This window comes from Taeniopygia guttata, chromosome 1 (genome assembly GCF_048771995.1).
Source record: "Taeniopygia guttata chromosome 1, bTaeGut7.mat, whole genome shotgun sequence".
NCBI lineage: Eukaryota > Metazoa > Chordata > Aves > Passeriformes > Estrildidae > Taeniopygia > Taeniopygia guttata.
Window position 1 is genome coordinate 4,211,100 of NC_133024.1, and position 13,173 is coordinate 4,224,272.

At 40.7% G+C, this 13,173-nt stretch overlaps 1 protein-coding gene across 4 annotated transcripts in view; it reads left to right on the plus strand.

Moving 5' to 3' along the window:
* Positions 1 to 12,947, plus strand: part of LOC100221949 (OX-2 membrane glycoprotein) — a 28,952-nt gene extending 16,005 nt beyond the window's left edge. For 3 of the 4 annotated variants that reach the window (XR_012051743.1, XR_012051749.1, XM_072917778.1), the window contains one exon: positions 3,865 to 12,947. The gene's annotated coding sequence lies outside the window, so the exon portion shown is untranslated. The remainder of the gene's footprint in view (positions 1 to 3,864) is intronic. The other variant, XR_012051766.1, reaches the window with a different exon arrangement.
* The last annotated feature ends 226 nt before the right edge of the window (positions 12,948 to 13,173 follow it).

Here is a 13,173-nt window from a genome sequence, read left to right on the forward strand (position 1 = left end):
CCATCTAGGGATGATAAATATTGGCATTCTCTGGTGTCCTTTATCGTGTCACACCTGGGATAAGATGGCTCAGTTACTTAGAGCATGGTGCTAGTGAGGCCAAGGTGGAGGGCTCAATACCCATATGGGCCATTCATTTCAGAGCTGATGATCATTCATTTCAGATTTGATGATCCTTGTGGGGTGCCTTCCCACAACTCAGGATATTCTGTGATTCTGTGATAACTTTGAAATTCACTTAGTAAGTCTTGTTTCCTTTCTGGACTAGGAAATCTGTGATGGTGAGAGCAGCAACTAGGAGAACTCATTAGGCTTTGATGGAAACACAAGAGGATACTTTCTTGGACAGCGTGGAAGGCATAATGTTGGGAATGAGAGATTAGAAGGCTTGGGGTGAGAGAAAGCTGGCTTGTTTCCCTGACAGCTCTGAGTGTCCCAGCAGAGTGGATGCACTGGTGAGATGAGAGACAGCTTGTGTGTCCTGCTTTGTCTCCAAGTGATGCACCTGGAGTCAGGTAGCTACTTGTGCTGTTGTCTATGTAGAAGAACAGGATTGGAGTTGAGTCAAACAAAGATAAATGTGTTCTGTTTCACCTGAGTTGATAGTAAAATCTCAGATTAATTATTCAGGAATATTTTTACACATAGGTATATAATGCTTCCTGGGATTGATATTTTAATTTTAGAACTTTCAGGGAGTTTGTCACAATTTATTTATCTTGAATAGAGTGAGGGTGCTTGGCCAGGGTTCTTCTATTGTGAACAGTTCCCCTCTCCCACTGCCCTCAACACTCCCATCTCTTCCTAATTTGCAGTTGAGAGTCCTTCTAAACTGATTTGGGCACCAGAGGGGATAAATCTTTCTGCAACTTTTTGTAGTAATCATGATCTGAGATCCTTTTCCCATTTGCTTCACTGGAAAGAGGATTTGTTGCTGTGCCTGCAGTGCCCAGCCATGTTTTGGTTTGGCTGCCTCTCAGAACTGCAGTGTTTGCACAGTAGCAGTCTGGCCACACAAGCAACTGAAAAACTGAAATTGGAGAAATCCTTGAGTAGGTTGGCTGCTTCCTAGGCAAAAGTTGAGTTTTCCCTGGAAGAGCAGAAATCCCAGTGTCAAGGAAGAGTAAAAACACAAGTTCATAAGGCTTACATAGGAGCTATTTGGTGGTCTACTAAAAATGAGAAGCATTGAGGGGAAATGCCTCCAGTATGGTCCTGTCCCCTAGAAATCAGTAAGGGAGCAGAGGTGGCATGAAGGCTGTGATGGACAAACAGCATCAGGCTACAGAGGTTACTCAGCATAGCCTTGTCTAACTATCAAGGCTGAGGTTTTTGCCACAGTTTCCCAGTTGGATTTCCTCTGAAGTGCTTTTTGGGACTGTTCAGGATCATGTGAGATCTGGACTCCGAGTCTCCAGACACATATTGTATTTGTGCTTTGCAGACCAAATTTCTGTGAGGTATGTTAATCTGATACTAAATTTGGGAAAGATTAAACTCTCTGCTGTGGGATAAATGTTGTGCCTAACAGCCCATAAAAAGGGCTTATTGTGCCTTTATTTTTTGTCATGTAAGTAGCACTTCCATCTATGGGAATAATCTCATTTCCAATAGGAGTAGGAATTGTGTCTCTGCTGGCAACCCAGATATTTTCCCTCTCCCTCTGACGCAGCTTTCCATGTTAAATCTAGCCAAGAGAAAGAACCAAGGGGTAAAAATTAACTCTAGAAAACTGTATGGGCACTCTGAATTTTTTTTTTTGCTAAAACCAGGGAAGACAGAGCCATTGAGAAAGATCAGATATGGAAATCAGAAATGTTTTATGTAAGCAGCTGACAATCAACTGGAAGAGATTTTTGGTTTCCTGGAAACAATTCTCAGGATGTTTTCCCCTTGTGTTTAAAATGAGGTTTCTGCTTCAAGATCTTCCCTTCTGTATTAGTTAAAAGGTTGGTGCTTTAATATACAAGGGAAGACATTGCTGGAAACTACACAATTGCTTCTTCTGTTCATTATGACCTTTTTAAAGTCTGAAAATTTGAGGGGTTAAGTGCTAAAAAATAGGCATAAACTTACTTTCTATCAACCTAATTTGTATCATGTGGCTAATAGGACAAATTATTTAATGTTAGCTGTAAATGCTCTGGTCCATGGTTTAAGTTCACTCTTGGGGTTGCACAGGAAGATTCAGTTTAATATCCTTGCTTTGTTTGCTTGCACTGGGTACAGAGTGGCTGTTTGGATGGTGTGTGTATAATCCATGCCATTATGGAGTGGGCTTGGGCAGGCACAGCTTTCATAATAATTAGAATTTTGTATTTCTAACTGGTTGTATTGGTACACATTTATTAGCTTTTCCTGCCGAAATATCTGGGAGAGTTTTAGAATTGAGAGCATTTGTATCCTTTTGAGAAAGTAATTGTCTTTACTCTGAGCTGTTTCTCAGAGTAAATTCCACTGAACAGACATTTGGAGAAGTTGGTCTATTTTTATAACTCTGTCCCAAAACACTGTCTGTTTTAGTTCAGATTTGGTATGATTTAGCTGTTTAGAAAACATTTTTGTCTGCTGGCACACACATATATGGTGCATTCTATTTTTGAAATTAAGAGTTTATTCAACATTTATAATTATTGTGTAAATAATGTTGACTCAAGAAAAGAAAATATTACTTCATCATCTTCACTGCCACAACTTTTGCTTCTAAAAGTAGGGCAAATATAAACAATTGTGGGGTTTTGCCTTTCCCACTGAAATGGTGGAAAGTTCCTTCTGTGGAATAAATAAATATTTTATAAATGAAGTATTTCAAGCTTTATTAAGTCTTTCAGTTAAAATAGTCCTTAATGTTTGATTTTAACTTTAAAAATTGCTATGAACTGTTTTATGCTAAGGATAGATAGTTTGTGAACAAACCTAAATAATGTAAAATTCTACATCTTCAGACTCTAAATTGCTGCTCTGGCTGAAGATAAGAGACTACAGTAGAGGGAAAATAGATAGCAATGATTAGGATGTATAACAAACCGAGTAAGCTTTTCTGAGACACTAGGTAGAGGTTTTAGAATGCCACTGAGACTTTAGGTAGAGGTTTCACAAAGCCACCAGGAAAGGAGATTAATAAAAATATGGAATAAAAAATGAATTTATAAGTATATGAAAGACTCATTATTTGTCAGAATCTGTGGGTATTGATGATTCTGAGATTGTAGAAAGTCTCTGTCTTTCTGCCCCGCTGCCAAAGCAGAAGCCATAATTCGTCTGTGCTGTTTCAAGGTTGTTTATTCAGTTTATCTCTAACATGTTCTGCTGCCCTGCCGCAGCTCTGTCCTGCAGGGCAGCGTGTGGGGCTCTGCCCTCAGTGGGATGGTACAAACATTAAATACCAGAAACTCCCTGTGCTGGATTTACAATAACGTGCCAATATCTGTCACCTACGTTGGACAGTGTGTCCCCAGCCTGAACCAACAGAAAAATGCCAACACCGCAGTGAAACATGGAGGGCATGAAGAAGGAGGAAAAGGACAAGACACACCCAATTTCCTCCATCTTGTCCCCTTTGGACCCCTAATCTAGAATCCTAAAATTTTACTTTTGCACCCGTGCCACACTTAATTATTACTGATATCAAACACTCAGAGCTTGTAATTCATCCTGTAAGATTGAAAACTCTTTTCCATGGACAGAGATCACAGACAGTGTCTCTCGGGGCTCTGTCCAGGGGGGTTCCTGACCCCTGCCAGGGTCCCAGACCTTCCAGGGCAGCCAGAGGGATGCCCTGGATTCCCACAATAAATATTAATGAGGTTTGTTAAATATAAAATAAAAATATGAATTCATAAAAATATTCATCTCTTTTCACAGTGGCATTCTCAAACCAATAACTATGTGGAAATGGAATTGCCTCTTACCTGACTTGAAGAGGAATTGTCTTGAAGGAAGAGCCAAGAGCAACCTCCACAAGACATGGAGCACTGACAGAACACGATGGAGGAGCCAAGCCCCTTGGTTAGAGGAGAGACTCTGAGCCTGCCCTGTGTGACCTGAGGTGCCATCAGCACTGGGCTATAGAGCAGGAGGGGAACTACAGCAGGTAGTAAACACAGTTATTCGAATTACGAGGATTACAGGAAGAGTGAGTTTGCTTTTGTGAAGAGGAGTTGAAGGAGGCCACTTCTTACTTTCATGGAGAACATTTTGATGGGAGTGCAAGTCAGAGATCAGCTGCAATTTGAAGTACAGGAGGAGAGCCCATCTGGAAAGTCTACACCCATAGGAACCTGATACAGGACTTCTCATTTTTGCTGCCTGTGTGAACTCACCTGTTTCCAGGTTGTTTTGGTGATGGCTTCTGTGCTAAAACACCCCAAACCAGACCCACACAAATTCTTATGTGTACGAGATAATTTCCGTTTATAGGACTTTAGTTCTAGATATGTCGTTCATTCTAGATAATAGAATCAAATAGAAATATGTGGAAATATAGATGCTTGGGGTTTATTCTTGCAGAAAAACCTAAAGAACACTCCAGATTCTTTCTTGGGGTACATGTAGTCTTATATTGCCCTCTGTTTTAAGATGAACATACCTACATGCAGCTACTACTTTACTGTGCTGCTTACCGACTTCTGTGATAAAATCCTGAGATGACTGCAGCTTTGATTTCAAGTAGCTCTATTTACTAGACAACAGCTTCCACTGATAAACAGAATGACTTGTAAACTCAAAAAAAAAAAAAAAGGTGGAGTTTAGTTAGTATTTAAGCTAGAAGTCTTCACATTCTAGACAGAGGAAACAGGTGACAGAAGTAAAGGGCCTGTGTGTATCCTGTTCCCAGCTTGTTGTGTCCTTGTAGGCAGGTTCTTGCTTCCAGCAGTGCTCTCTAGGTGCATTGATGTGGAATCCTCTGACTCCTTCCCCTCAGCAAAGACTATCACAGAGTTTTCCCCACCTAGGCTGACAGAGAAGACTCAACCCATGGTGCTCTGCAGCACTACTGCCAATCTACATTAGATTGCCTCCCCCACTGACCAGTTGATGCTGCCCACCCCAAATATTCACCCTCATCCCCCCTACAGGTTGCTGCCCTTTGCCCACCCCTGTGCCCTCAGGCCTTTGGTCACTGACCCCATACTCAAGTCCTGCAGACCACACAGTTTGGGCTTTTATCTCTGGTCCCTTTGGCATGCTGGATGCAATAAACCCTTGCTGGAATATCTCATGCAAAGACCTTTCCTGTCCTTCCTCCCCTGAGCTGTCTGTGGCATGTGTGTGTATGGACCTGAAATGGCTGCTCTTGTGGCCTTACTCTTGAGTGACTTCTGAAGGAGACGTTTCAAAGAAGGTCACAGCATTTCTGCCACCCTGCCATGCTGCAGCACATTGAGTCCAGGTTCTCCAGGATATCTTGTCTTCCAGAAGGAAAATATCTGGTTTTGCTACTACGTAATCTTTCCTAGTAGTCATTAGAGAAATACTCAGACCACTGAGTCATCTGGGAGAAAAATATATGACAACAGAAAGCACAATACTAAAAGAAAGAGATGTGATATAACCCAGTTGTTTAAATCAAATTAGTTCAGGCTGAGAAAAAAAAATTTGGTACTAATGTGGAGATTTAGAATTTGTTTCTCATGTTATTTGTTCTCCATGTGATGAAGCACTGTAGTGTAGAAAAGTACTAAGAATTACACTTTTCTGGCCTTACTTGGATGAAAAATTGTTTTGTCCTGTGGGAGTAGTAATTACAATTTTTCATGGATGAAAAATTGTTTTGTCCTGTGGGAGTAGTAATTACAATTTTTCACTAAATCCTGATTTTGAGTGTGTGTTTTCTTTCTCATCCATAGTCTCCAGGGAGTTAACTTCCAGCAACCCCTTGGCTTTTCCACATCCTGAGAAAGTTTAGATTGCTTTCTTCACAGCATTTCTTTTTCCCTGCCCAAGCAGTTGTGCAGGAAGGGGTGCAACCACAAGTTTGCCTTGTTGCCTGTGATCTATGCTGTTGACAAAATGACCCAGTCCAGAGAGGGAGTGGAAGGGCTGAAACGTCTCAGTCTTGTAGCAAAACTTTTGAAATGGTTATCACTCATCCTTTGTTTTTCCTAGAGGTTTCTGGTGGCTACCACTAATTTCCTACGAGCAGAGTGCTGAGGAAGGGCAGACAGCAGATGTATATCTGGGTGTGGGTTGCTTCCTGTGCTATTTTCTTATTTTGTAGCCTTCACTACTTGAATACATGAAAGGTATCTGAAAATTGCCAAGGGGAATAGAATGTGCATCTGTGAGTTTTAGGTCACAAGAAGTGATTAGGAGGGATGGGGGAGTGAGAGACAGAGCAGGTCACTGATGTGGGTAGGAAAGGAACTTATATTGTTACTTTCATGATTCTGATTCACAGACAGGTTTTCTCTGTCCCCATCCTGTATATTCTCTGTTCTCGTGCCTTAACTTTTTTCACTACCCACATTCTCTATTTTTTTTTAACTTCATAATTTGTTGGCCTTTTTGAGTGTTCACTTGCTACTGTTTTTGTTGTCCACTAGGGCCACACACAGTGCAGTGAGAATAATAAGCCAGCTGTGCATATTTTGGCTTCCAGTGGATTGCATGCAATTGGAGGTGTTGCTCAGATGCCTGCAGATCTTTATTGGTGGGTTTCAGGCTGGTGTGGTTGTAATAGAAACATTCCTTTAGGGCTGAAGAAGAATGTGGACACTTGGGTGTGGACGACTTCATGCCATAGATTTTCAGCCACGGACAAACATGATGTGAGTGTTGTGATCAGTCCAGTGTGTGCCATCAACCCTTTAGATGAGGATTTATTTTAAAAATTACAATATTTGTACAATATTAAATATTTAAAATATCAAATGTTTTAATATTTATTTTAACAATAAAAGGCAAAAAAGTGTGAGGGAGCCCCAATTTTTCCAGAACCTGTTACTGAAAATATGATGAAAAGATAATTATGAAGGAAACTAGTGCAGGCTGTACACCCTAGTATTTCACAAGTGACTTTTTTTTGAATGACTCAGTACACATCAGAGAAAAAAGCATGGCATTAAAGCGTTTCACTTCCAGAACCTCTGGAAGTTCTGATTAAATGTCATAAATTGTAACTTTTAGAGAATCAGAGAAGCTCTCATTAAATGTCATAAATTGTAACTTTCCTTGTTATTTTTTCCAGTTTGGTTTTGGTTTGGCTTTGGGGGTTTTTGGTTTGGTTTTTTTGGGTTGGTTTTTTTTTTTTTTTGCTGATATGTAGATGTTTTGCCATTTTCTTTTTTGAGAACAATTGAAAAGCTGTGAAGATAAAGAAGGAAATACTTTGTACCAGTACTGATGACATTCATTCTGGGAAATAATTCATTATAAATCATTTTTTAGGAAGCTAGGGGAAATGCTTTCAGACCTGTACTGTAGTATCACATTCTGCTTTCACGTAGGTAAGTGCAGCTGTGCTGAAGTCCTGGAGCAGCATCAATGCCATGTGTACTCTGTTAACTCATTTTAACAATGCCCTGGGATGCCTCTGAACAGTGACTGTATGTTAGTGACTGGTCTGTTCCCAGTCCTGTGATGGCATTGGTGTTAGTTAGATGTGGTGGGATGAGCACCACAGGCAGGGCACGTGCAGTGGAGGAGTTGCACTGTGTGTGAGGGAGAGGTGTGGCTGTACAGTCCTTACTGTTAGAAATTATATGTTTGGGAGCTTCTGGATGAGGAATGGTGGGGATGGAAAACAAAGTAAATGTTGTAGTGGGTGTCTACTATGGGTGGCCCAGGCAGAATAATAGGATTAATGAGTTATTCTATAGGCAAGAGAAATATCTGGATTAGCAGCCTTTGTCCTTATAGGAGATTTCAACTTCCTAGACATCAGCTGGGAATACCATCCTGATGTGACAAGCAAGTCTGGGAAATTCCAGTGGTTTGTTGAAGATAACTTCTTGATCCTATTTCAGTGAGTCAACTAGGAAAGATTACATCCTGGACTTGTTATTTGTGACTGAAGAAGGACTCAAGGCGGATGTGGCAGTCGGTGACTGTCTTGGCCACAATGATCACAGAATGGCTTAAAATTGTCACAGCAAAGGTTTAAAATTGGCACTGTAATGAGAAAAAAATTAATTTCTACCCTGGACTTCAGGCAAGCAAACTTTAACTATTCATGGAGCTATTTAGCAGAGTCCTCTGGGAATCTGCTTTTGTGGGCTTGGGGGTCCACAAGTGCTGGTCAGTTTTTTACAGCTGCCTTTTAGAGGCACAGGAGCAGACAAATCCCCTCTGTTTTAAGTTATATAAGCGGGGAAGGAGACCAGCTCAGCCAAACATGGAGCTCAGGAGGCAAAAGAAATGTCACAATCTCTGGAAGCAAGGTCAGGCTTCACAGGCAGATTACAGAGCTCTAGTTTGGATATACAGGGAGAAGACATGTAAAGCCAAAGCTGATATAGAGTTGAAACTGGCCAGTGTTAGGTCAGATGACAAAATAAGCTTTTTAAAGTATATTAGTAGAGCAAGGAAGTCTCAGGAAAACATTGAACCACTACTTATTGAAGATGATCACCTGATAAATGGGAATTAAGGAAAAGGGAAAGCATACAATGTTTTTTTTTATCTCAGACCCTAATGATAGACCTTGGGTTGCCCGGTCCCCTGAGTCAGAGGACTATGGCTGTAGGAACAGTGACTTTTCATTGCAAGGAATCAGTTGCCTCAGTTGAATGTTCTTAATCCCATGAGGCTTGATGGAAGTCATCCCAGAGTTCTGAAGGAAGTGAGTATGTTGTGACAGGACTCCTCTCGATCTCCCAGAGATCTTGGGAGTCTGGGGAGGTCCCCTCTGACTGGAAGCTAGACAGTGTTATTCCAATTTAAAAGAAGGACATGAGTGAAGACTCAGGAAAGTACAGACTTGAGTACCTGGAAAAATTATGGAGAAGACCATGCTGCATACTACTGAAAGTCATTTAAAGAACAATGCAATCATCAGGCACAGTCAACATGGGTTCACAAAGGGAAAGTCCTGTTGAACTAATTTGGTATTTTTATGTGAGGTTACCCACCTAGTGGATGAAGTAAAGGTGGTGGATGTAGTCTTTATAGATTTTAGTGAGGCTTTTGATACTGTCCCTCATGGCATCCTTTTGGACAAGCTGTCCAGCTGTGGGATGGGCAGGCTTGTGATGTGTTGGGTGATGATCTGACTCAGCAAGGTCCAAGGGCTGCAGTGAATGGCACTACATCTGGCTGGTGTCACAGCAATGCTCCTCAAGGCTCAGCTCTAGGCCCAGTTCTCTTTATTGTATTTAACAGTGATCTGGATTCTTTATTGTACTTATACTTACTCTGGATGCAGGAGTTGAATGAGCCAATAGCAACTCTGCTGGTGATAATGCCACTGGCTCTCTCAAGGGAGAAGAGGCATTGCAGAGGATCTAGATAGATTGGAGCATCAGGCAATGATTAATGGGACAAAATTTCCAATTCCAAAGGCCACATTCTGCACATGGAACGGAGTAACACCAGGCACAAACGTAAGTGGGGAGAGGGGTGGCTGGAGGGAAGTACTGCAGAAGGAGATCTGGGGGTGCTGGTTTGCTCAATATGAGCCAGAATTGTAATTGTGTTGGAGTTCTGTGTGCAGTTCTGGGCCCCACAGTTTAAGAAGGGTGTTTGGCTACTTCAGTGCATTCAGAGGAGGCAGCAAAACTGGTAGAGGGGCTGGAAGGTACATCCTGTGAGAAGCAGCTAAGACTTTTAGTTTAGTTTGTAGGGAAGGAGGCTGAGAGGGAACCTCAAAGCTCTCTACACCTCCCAGAGCAGAGGGAGAGGAGAGAGGGATCTCTTCTCCTTTATATCCAGTCACAGACAGTGGTTGAAAGCTGCTCCAGGAGAGATGTAGAGTGGACATTAGGAAGTACTTCTTTTCTGAGGAAGAGGTCAAACTCTGCAACGGGTTCCCTAGAGTGGTGGTCAATGCCCCATTCCTGGCAGTGTTTGAGGCATTTGGGGAAATGTCTTTAACACTATTTTTCAATGAGCCCTGAATTGGTCAGGCAGTTGGATTAGATGGTTGTTGTAGATCCCTTCCAGCTAAACCATACTGTTCTATTATTTTCTGTCCAGGAAGTTGTTCTACACCCATATTCCCAAGGACATCAGTGTCTAATTTGGGCAGTTACATTCAGTTCTCCTTCAACAAAAATAAAGGAAAAATGACTGCCTTGATTAATATGAGGCTGCTATTATTAAACAAATATTCCAGGAAAGATTGTCAAATTGATAGCTTACAGGAAACTCCAGATAATGTCTGCATTTAAATAGGTCCCTAGGAGAAGATAAATCCATGAATATCAGTGTTTTGCCAAAGTTAGCTATAAGCACCTGTGTCTACAACTGGTAACTGTTGTGCCATTACTTTACACTGTCATCAAGTATTTATTTAAACAAACTGTAAACTTACTTCTATTTACATAACTATAAACCAGCAGCCTTCCATTTCCAGGAATAGTATTTAGTAAAAAGAGGGACTAGTCTGTGTTTGCAGTACTTTGTACCCTCTACACGGTCTGCTGGTGAAGCAGAATATTAATTGGAGAAAGATCTGCCAGTGCAAACGTAAATCCTGGTATCTTTTGCAGCAGGTTAGCAATAGAATGCCCGACTCCAGAGTTGTTACTGTCCCTGTCTTATCAGCTACAGCAGAGAGGAAGAGGCAGAGGGTGTAGCTTCTCTTGCTGGAAGATATTATCTTCTCTCTGGGCCAAGTGCTCTGAGTGTTCTGTGTCTCAGAGACCCGTCTCTTCCTGTCTTCTTCTCATCTTTCCTGAAGAAGACGAGGGCATGGATATGCAAAGTCCTCAGGAGTCACACCTGGGGGTGGGCGCTGTGCCTTGGCAGAGGTCAGGAAATGAGTAACCTGCAAACAGGCTGTAACAGCTTCCCACCTTTTTCTTCTCTGTATTAAGGTATATGAATCATCATAGGAATAGACAATGATTTTACAGTGATCGCAGAGGGTCAGGAAATGAGTAATCTGTAAGGAGGTTGTAAGAGCTTCCCACCTTTTTTTTCTCTTTTTTGATGAATATGAATCGTCACGGGGATAGACAATGATTTTACAGTGGTGGCAGCATAAAGATGGCAGATTTCTGTGCCTGTCAGAAGAGAACTGCTTAACTCATCCTGTCATTTCTTAACTGAGACAACCAATTCTGAAGCAACAGCTGATTTGGTAACGGGCTAGATGATTTCTAGTAGAAGTCAAAGCAAGCCACACGTGAATTAAACCTGCATTTTCAAATGAAGAGAATAAACCACCTGTTCAGACATAGAGGAAATTAAATTTTACAGTCTTACAGAAACATGTTTTATTCTTTTAAAATCAAAATAACCTATCTGAAAAAAAAAAAACAAAAGGTATTTTTTATTGGTTTGTTTTTTTTTTCCCTGAACATTTCCATCAACATTCTAGGGGAACTTTAGGAGACAAACTTCGTAAAGCTTTCCTATGGAAAAAAAAAGTAAAGGGATCATTTCAGATGACTGCATTAAACATTACAGGTATGTACCACTGACCTGAACTGCAGTGTAAAATATTGAGCAGAGGTGTCAAACACCTTTTGTGTTCCTTTAGATAAAATAGCTGTTTTCATACACCTGATACATTTCAAACCTTTCCCCACCTCCTAAAGTGGTTGGAGTCAGTTTGGCACATTGGCAAACAGAATTCCAGAGGTTGGGATGTGACTGGGCCCATGCTGACCCCTTCCTGCCTTGCTGGGGCCACTTGCCCTTCTGCACTTCCCTTTTCTTTCTGTGGCTGTTGACAGAGACTGAGCCTGGGGCCTAAACATAGCAAAGAAATTATGAAGTGGCACAGACACCTATGTGTCCATGAAAATTATAGGTTATTGCTCTCTGTGTTGTCAAACCCTGGTAAAATTCCTTCATCTACTACAAACATAACCTTCTGCCAGGAACAAATCTGCATTTGCAATAAATTCAGGGAAAACAAGATGACATGGTGGGATTTTTTTTTTGTTAAAGGAAGGACATTAAACCCTCTGGTTGTGCCTGCTCATTATTTCAAAAAATCTTGCAAGCTCTGGACAGTCTCAGAATGAGCTAAGATTGTTTATTTCTCCTTATCATAGAATTTCTGCTCTGGAGAGGGCCACAACACAGTCATCAGTTTTAAGAAGAAAACCAGAACTTTGTCATTTAAATCTGGGTTTTTCTGGAAGACTTGCCAGGTGCTGATTGCTCCCATCTGCTCCAAGACTGCCTCTTGTGTACTGTCAGTGTAGACAGTTCCACTTGTTTCTGTGGGGTTCGTGGCCCCTGAGTGGGTTTGGAATAAATCAAAACTTTCACCAGAGCTGTGTGCCAGATCAGATAACCTAATGAGAGCTCCTGTGAGAACTTGGGGTTTGGTTTAGGGGTTTTGTGTGGTGGTAAAGTTTTTTTTTTTTTTAATTTGTGTTTTTAAAGAAAAACTTTGTAGTTTTTTGTTGTTTGGTTTTAAGGTAGTTTATTGTAAGTTATTTAAAAGATTGTTTTTGTGGCTGCAGCTGTTTGGTTAGCAGCCTAGGTAGAGATATATATACTCTTGATGCTTTTATTGCTTGGTGGGTTTTTTTCTCTTTTTTTAGGGTTGTTGTTATTTTTTATATGATTTATTATGTGTTATATGTTTATAGTTTTTTTCTAATACTTATTATTTATGTTATAAGGTGTTTCTTTATTTTAAACTAATTTATAAGCGTTAGTATTATTAAGAACATGGAGGTAAGGAAGAAGAAGGAGGAAGAATAGGATTAGCTTACTTTCTTTTATTTTAGAACTTTTGATTTCTATGTATAAAGTAAAAAAACCCCTGTACAGGTGTTAAAACTCTCTTGTACAATATTAAAAATTTTTTTTCTTTTATTTTGTAACTACTATATTATTTAATTCTTTGTGACTGCTTGTTTTACCTTTAAAGTTGGTAACTCATTCTATGGCTTAAACTTAAAATTACAGCTGTTTTTAGCTGCTTGCTAGGGTTTAAAATGCTTCTGACTAAGGTCTGGAATTTCTAAAAATGTCTGAGGGACATTTGGAGTTCCAACAAACTCCCAAGTCTTCCTATGAGCTTTACCTATCCTTAACCTCAGGGACACT